We start from the raw sequence: 8214 nt of genomic DNA on the forward strand, positions 1-8214 counted from the left end.
AAAGTGTACATAGTATGATATCAATTCTTTTATATTTAATGACAGCTGCTTAAGACCCAGTATGTGATCTGTCTTGGAGAATGTACCATGTGCACATGAGAAGAAAGTGAATTCCACTGCTTTGGGATGTAGAGTTCTAAATATATCTGTCAAGTCCATCTGGTCCAATGTGTTGTTCAGGGCCACGTTTCTTTACTGCTTCTCTGTCTAGTTGATCTATCCATTGCTGTAAGTGGAGTATTAAAGTCCCCTGAAATTAACACATTCTTGTCATTAAGATTGCGTGTTTGTGATTAATTGTTTTATATATTTGGGTGCTCCTGAATTCAGTGGATAGACATTTATAATAGTTAGCTCTTCCTGATGGAAAGACCCTGTAATTATTATATAATGTCCTTCTTCATCTCTTGTTACCACCTTTACTTTAAAGTCTAGTTTGTCCGATATAACTATAGCTACTCCAGCTTTCTCTTGACTTCCAGTAGCATGATAGATAGTTCTCCATCCCCTCACTTTCAATGTGAAGGTGTCCTCAGGTCTAAAATGAGTAAATAAGTCTCTTGTAGACAGCAAATAGATAGATTTTGGTTTTTTATCCATTCTGATACCCTATGTCTTCTGATTGGAGCATGTAGTCCATCTACATTCAGTGTTATTATTGACAAATATGGGTTTAGAGTCATTGTGTTATGTGTACATTTCATGATTATAGTGATGTCTCTGATACTTTGTGTTCCTTGCAACATTTCCCTCATAGAGTTCCCCATAGGATCTCTTGTAAGGCTGGTTTAGTGGTGATGAATTCCTTCAGTTTTTGTTTGGGAAAACCTTTATCTCTCCTTCTATTCTGAATGACAGGCTTGCGGGATAAAGGATTCATGGCTGCATATTTTTTCTGTTCATCACGTTGAAGATTTCCTGCCATTCCTTTCTGGCCTACCATGTTTCAGTGGATAGGTCTGCTACTACCCTTATGTGTCTACCTTTGAGTGTTAAGGCCCGTTTATCCCTTGCTGCTTTCAGAATCTCTCTTTATCCTTGTATTTTGCCAGTTTCACTATGATAAGTCATTCAGAAGATTTTTTCAAGTTCTATCTGAGGGGAGTTCTCTGTGCCTCCTGGATTTCAATATGTTTCCTTCCCTGGGTTGGGGAAGTTCTCAGCTATGATTTGTTCAGGTACCCCTACAGCCCCTTTCTCTCTCTTCTTCTTCTCCTAGAATCCCTATTATACAGATATTGTTCTGTTTGATTGCATCACTCAGTTCTCGAATTCTCCTTTCATGCTCCTGAATCAATTCATCTCTCTTTTTCTCAGCTTCCTCTTTTTTTATAGTTGTGTCTTCTAATCCACCTATTCTCCCCTCTGCCTCTTCAATCCACTCTGTGGCCACCTCCATTTTATTTTGCACTCATTTATAGCGTTTTTTAATTCATCATGACTATTTTAAGATCCTTGATCTCTGCAGCAATGGAATCTCTGCTGTCTTCTATGCTTTTTTCAAGCCCAGCAATTAACTTAATGACTATTATTCTAAAATCTTGTTGTTATGTTCCTTATATTTGTTTTGATCAATTATTTAGCTGTCACTTCTTCCTGTAATTTCTTTTGAGAAGAATTCTTCCGTTTCATCATTTTGACTAGCTTTCTGTCTCTTGTAGTTTTAAAAAGCTTGTTATGTACTCTGCACCTGCAAGTGCTGCTATATTATAGGGGGCTCATAACTGTCCAGGGCTTGGCCATTCAGGAGGTGTTTTTTGGAGAGTGTTACTTGCTCTCTGTTGTTTTGACTTTGGTAATTTTATTTCCCTAATTGTAGTGATGTTTTGGACTCTCCACCACATGTGCTTTGGTTTGTTCCTTGAAGTAGCCCTGGAAAGGAAAAAATACAGTGTACAAAAGCACTCAAATGCACAAACAAATAAAACAAGCAAACAAACAGACAAAAACAAACAAAAAACCCAAAAGACAGTCTAAAAGCATAAAACCAGAAACACCAGCTACAAACAAAGATCAGGGTGGAGGCAGTGCTGACGGAAGAGCATATACAAAGAGAGAAATGACAGTGGCAGGGAGAAAGAGAAAATGAACATTGACCAGGCAGAGAGACTAAAAAGTTTAATCCAGAGACAGAGAGAGAAAGGAGAATAAGGAAGGAGGCGAGGAGAAAGAAACGAAGATAATGTTACACTGAGAAACTATATGGCTTGACTATTCCAGAGAGAGAAAAGAAAGTAAAGAAGAAGGTGTAAAACATGTATCAAGAAAATGGATTAAATATGTCTGTTTAAGCAAACCAATAACCAGAGTAACCACCTAGAGGAGGGAAGAGGTAAGAAGGAGAAAAGGAAGAATATACCTAAATAACAACAATTGACCTAGAGTTAATCCAGGCAATGCTGCAGTGTTTGTTCCACAGTCTATCCAGCTCCAGTAGATAAGTGGCTCCAGCTGGGGGGGCGGAAGGGGGTTGGGAGGTGTGGTTTGGTGTAGGGGGGTCCTGCCTCCACTGTGGGCTGGGCAGATGGATCCCTGAGGCCCCACATTGGTAGTTGTGGGGAGAAAACTGGCAATGCTCCAGTCCCTTCTTCATGGACCAGGTGTCCCAAATCACTCCTTTGGATCCATCTTCACTGTGCCACAGGCACAGACTATGCGGGCTGTCTTGCTCTACCATTTTCCTATGTTCCACACTTAGCTGCATTTTAAACTCGCACTCCATGTGCATTAATAATTCCGCCTGAAATGTAATCCTGAGAGCCCTAGCACTTCAGGGAAGGGGACCAGTTCCTCCTGCAGCCAGCTGTGCCCCTGAGGTACCTCTGAACCCAGAGGGGACTCCCCACTTCCTCAGGCATGGGAACAGGGCAGCCGGCCCCAGTCCAAAGAAAGCCCTGCAGTTAGAGATGGGATGATAGGATCCCTCTCTGTCCCCGTCCAAGGTTTTTCTCTTGTCCAGGTACACTCCTACATTTCCCCAGTTGCCCTTTCTCTTCTATTGGTCTCTCCACAGAAGCGGATCCCTCCCCTCCATGCCTCCATGTCCCAGCATATTTTTATTTCCCCCAGCTCATAATCACGCACCTATGAGGCCGTCTTCCTAGTAGACTCTGTCTCCTTTCCTCCCAGACTCTTGGGTTCAGAGTCCTTTGGCTTCAGCCCTTCTTTGTTTGAGAGACATGACAAGTACAGAGCACCCTACTTCTCCACCATGTTGGTCGTTCCCTGTTTTCAATTTATTGATTTCTCCTGTAGCTTGTATCTTTTTCTCTCTTGAACTTGCTTTAAATTTAATTTATTTTTTCTTTAGTATTCTTAGGCAGAAGTTTAAATTACTGGTTTTAGATCTTTCTTCTTTTCTAATATAAGCACTTAAAATATGCTATAAATTTCACTCAAGGATCACTTTAACTGAATCCCACAAATTTTAGATGTGTATTTTTATTTTCACTCAATGTATTTTAAAATTTCTCAAGACTCCTTCTTTAACCCTTTCTATATTTCAGTCAGTCAACTAATATTTACTGAGCACCAATTTTTGTGCAATACTGTGCTAGGCACCATAGGTACAGCCAAGGGCTTAAGGATCTTGCAGTCTATTGAAGGAAAGAAGTTAGAATACATAAATAAGTAACCAGATTTGATTATGTCAAACCTGCTAATATCTACAAAGAAGATTTAATAGGAAATGTGGTGGAAAGCAGTTGAGGGCTGCTTTAGTTAGGGTGGTAGGGCCTTAGGATTGTGTGTAGTGCTACTGTAAGAATGCATGTGGAATTGCTTAGCCAGTCAGAGCCATAAGGTGATAGTGTCAGATCAGTTTGCTTACTACCATCATGATCTCATACCTCACCGTCCTGGCTTCCCACTATCTCTAGGTTGAATCGTTCTAGCTCTGTCTTGGGACCTATTGCTCCCATCCTCTATGTCTCTAGGGCTTTATTCCTAACACCCTTGCCGTCCTCTCTCAGATTCATTTCTCTTTAGCCCCAGCTGAGATTCACTACCCAAAAGTCACCTGCCCTTCTTTAGCTTCCTCTAAGAACTCACACATCCATCTTCTCACGCTCTAGCTTCACAGGGTATGCTTCTGTGTAAGAGTGGCTCTGTACATGTGATACTTCACATAGACTACAAAATAGGATCTCAGAGGGCCAGTGACTGCTTCTGAGGCTCTTGATGGCGTCAACATTACCCAGCACACTGCTTGGTAGAGAGAGAGAAATCACTCAGGTTATGTTGCATGGCACTACCAATGATGAGAGCAGGGCTTTCAAGCTTTCAAACTTAAGGCTCTGCAGTGTCCCAAATTGTTAGAGTAGAGCCAAGCTGAGGCCTAGAGTAGGGAGGAAGGGAATTCAGGAGAAGAAAGGGCTGGGTTCATCCAAAGTCATTGGAATAGAAGACTTATAGCCTTCCTCTCCTTGGTCTCACATCTAAAGCCTTCCTCTCTTTTGCTCTCACATAACACTTTCTCCTGGCTTTCTTACCATCACTGGCCTATCTCTGTTTTCTCCATCTAAATACTAGAGTAGGTGCTCTTCCAGACTGTGCCCCAGGCCTTTCCAACCTCTCATTTCAGTCACCATTTACTTCCTGCCTAATATCATCCATCCCCTGTCTCCAGCCTAAACTTTCTTCAAGGTTTTAGAGATGGGTATATGATTGTCTCCTAGGCCCTTCTCCTGGAGGCCTAACAGGCATCTCAATTTCAGCAAGGCCCAAATTAGCCTCATCTCCTGTATAAGAGCACCATGATTATTCCAGCAGTCATAAGAATGGAAATCAATGCTCAATACCACTGTTGATTTTAATCCTAGATGGTTTCTGACTCCATCCTCTTTTCTCTATTCCTACTTCAACCATCTTGGTATGTAGTCACTTATGATGGTCCATGTTCTCTCAGATCCATTCCTCCCACTTCGTCTGTTCCACTCTGTTATTCAGGCCAAATTTCCTTAGATTTTGTACCTCATGGAGGAAGTGAATTTAAGAGGATGGAAGAAGAAGGATGAGAGAGTTCCTCTCTGCCTTGAGCTACATCTATCTGTGACTCTATCTCCCACTAATAGACTCTCTATGGTTCGTTTCCATTGGGTGCCTCAGGACTCTGGAGACCCTGGCTCTATTCTTTGTCCTTCTAACCTAGGTGTGGTAGCAATTTCCTGCTGTTGCTTACCGGTGGGTTGCTTCATCTTTCACATTTTGGCTCCTTAGTAATTCTGTCTTGCATGTAACCAGTTCCCTGTGTTACATTCTCCTCTTGTAAAAAATTAGAGTGGCTTCTGTTTTTCAGATTGGATCTTAACTGATATAGCCCCTATTACTTCTAACCCAGCTTATTGTAGCAGCTTTTTAATAAATCATCCTGATTCTAGTCCTATTCTTCTCTAACTTGCACCAAACATTGAAGTCAAAGTAATATGTTTTAGACTAATGTTGCCTAAAAATTTAATAGCTCTTTGTTGCCTACAAGATGGAGTCCATGTTTTGGTTTTTAGTCTAATGGAAGGATGGATGGGATAGAAGACTGTTGCCAGTGTTTAGTGGAACAAACAAGATGGGGGCCAGGGAAGCAAGCTAGAAATGTCCCTCAGCTGCTGGTTCAGTTTCAGATTTACTGCTCACAGAAAGGAAAACGAGCTCTCAAAAACAGCTTTGATGAGTAATAAAGGCTTCAAGATCCTCTGATAAATATAGACCAAATGATTAGAAGCTCCTGATTCAAGTACTTGCCACATTCTCAAGAGATTCCTGTCCCAAAAACAGATGACCATAATGTAACTGTAAGTTTATTTATTTTTATACTTTCCCTTTCTCAAAAATTGAATAAGAAAAATTTTCAAAAACACTTAGAATATAATTGGATTTTTAAGCGATTAGAGTATAAAGGCTAAGGGGAAATACAAATTAATAGAAAAAAATATGGAGCCAGGAGTAAGTTTGTACATACAATGCATACTGTGGGATCATGAGCTTTTGGTTAAGCTTGAGATTTTTTGGCAGCCAGTGCTAGGAGAAAAATTCTCCGTTTTGTGATCCTTGGGATTCAAAAGATAAAAATCAAAACACACACACACACACACACACACACACAAAACAGTTGCTCATAGAAGCCAAACTATTTCCAATGATATGAGAAAAGAATTGCTTCTTGGGGTCCTCATGGGAGGGACAAGATGGACCATAATGAGTAATATCTTCAACAACATCTTAGCAATAAGTGATTTTATGGAAGCTTCTGTCAGAATCAGAAAAGATTTCCCTGGATTCAGGGCTTAAGGGTATATATTGGTTCTGAAGTTACAGTTTCTCTGGTTAGTTTAGTTTAGTTTTGTTTTGTTTTTTGTTTTTGTTTTTGTTTTTGTGTTTTTGCTATTCTTTGAGATGCTTGCATTATAATACTTATTAAACTTGTGATATCTGAAAGCCATTTGCTATTGCCTTTAACTTGGTTGATATGCCAGGTTTGTATCATTTGGATATTTACTCGTTCATCCATCAACCACTTATGGATAACCTACTACTTTCTGGTAATTCAGTGGTGAAGAAGATAGACTTAGCTTCTGCCACCATGAAACAAACAAAAAAAAATAGTGTGGAGAGATAGAAAATAAATAAGTCGATAAATAAACAAAATAATTCTATACAACTATGATGTCTTTTCAAAAATAAAGCAGAGGAATGGGATAGTGTTTGGGTGGTAGGAAGAATGGCAGTTAATTTGTATAAAATGGTCAGGGAAGGCCTTACATTTGAGCTCAGAGTTGAATGATGAAATGGAAGTAGCCATACAAATTTCTTGGGTAGAAGTGATTAAAGAAAGTAGACAGTAGGAAAGAAAGAAAAGAAAAGAAAAGAAAAGAAAAGAAAAGAAAAGAAAAGAAAAGAAAAAGGAAGGAAGGAAAGAAGAAAGGGGACAGTAAGTTCAGAGGCTTTTAGGTTGTGGGAACAGGAAGAATGTCAATGTATCTGGAATGGAGTAAGCAAGGAGAGGAGTGTTAAGAAATGCAAATAGAGAGATAAGCAAGGACCAGATAATGTAGTACCTTTTACATCATAGTGAAGAGTATGAGTTTCATTCTGATTGTGATGGGAAGCCACTGAAAGATTTCAACAGGAGAATGCTGACTTCAATATGTTTTTAAACTCTTCACATTCTGCTGTGTGGAGAATGGGTTGAAAGGGGGAAATAGTGGAAACAGGAAGATAATGAAGTGGTGGTGTTGCAGTGCAACATTTGTAGTTGCAAATGTGCTGGCTGGGAAATCAAGAAACATGATGATAAAAGGTTAGATATATGAGATGAGGAAAATAGAAGAATCAAGGATGACACTTAGATATTTGGCTTGAACAGTTAGTTCACTGAATTGGGGAAGACTTCAGGAATAGTAGATTTAGGAAGAAGAGAAGCTAGTGTTTTGTTTTGGGCAATTTAACAGCTGCTTTTGACTTCAAGTTACATGACACTCAAATCAAAATTGATTCATTTGTAAAGGAACTGTAATGGCTCATAGAATTAAAAAAAAGTCCACAGTAGCAAGGTTCAGGGCATGATTTGATCAGGGCTCTGGCTCAGTTGTTCTTACTCTTTTGGCACTTTCTTTCTCTAGATACCAGTCTAATTTATCTCATGGTAGCAAAATTGCTACAGTACTTGCAAGCCTCCTTTTCACATCTTCAGAGCAAGGAATAACATATATGAAATTCCCAAGCAGGAAAAATTTCTGTAATTCACTACAGGTGGATTAGTCTGGGTCACACATCTGCTCTGAAAGCAGTAAACAATCACTATGACCTAGAGAATAGAACGAGTTAACTAACTTAAGTCGGTCATTCAGTCCCCATCTAAATCTGGGAAGGTGGAATTAGGTTTCCCAGAAGCATATGGATGTACTCAGAAAATTATAGGAGGTAAAGAAGTTATTGAGAAGTAGAATGAAGGGATTGGATGCTAGAGAGGCAATTAACTGGTATCCAATAAACAGACATTTGGGAGTTGTAGGTTTATAGATGGCATTTAAGGCCATTGAAATGGATGGACATTGGAATTAGTTAAAGCCATTAGAATGGATAGGACATTGGAACAGATGGACACTTAGGTAGTTGCAAGAACAGAGAGAAAAGTAAGGAGATACATGGACTGAAACCTGGGATTTTCCAACATTTAGAGGTCAAGAGAACAGCAAACAGATGGTGGCATCACAGAAGCTA

The sequence above is a fragment of the Hyaena hyaena genome, unplaced genomic scaffold, assembly GCF_003009895.1.
Source record: "Hyaena hyaena isolate Hyena2069 unplaced genomic scaffold, ASM300989v1 scaffold_348, whole genome shotgun sequence".
Taxonomy (NCBI): domain Eukaryota; kingdom Metazoa; phylum Chordata; class Mammalia; order Carnivora; family Hyaenidae; genus Hyaena; species Hyaena hyaena.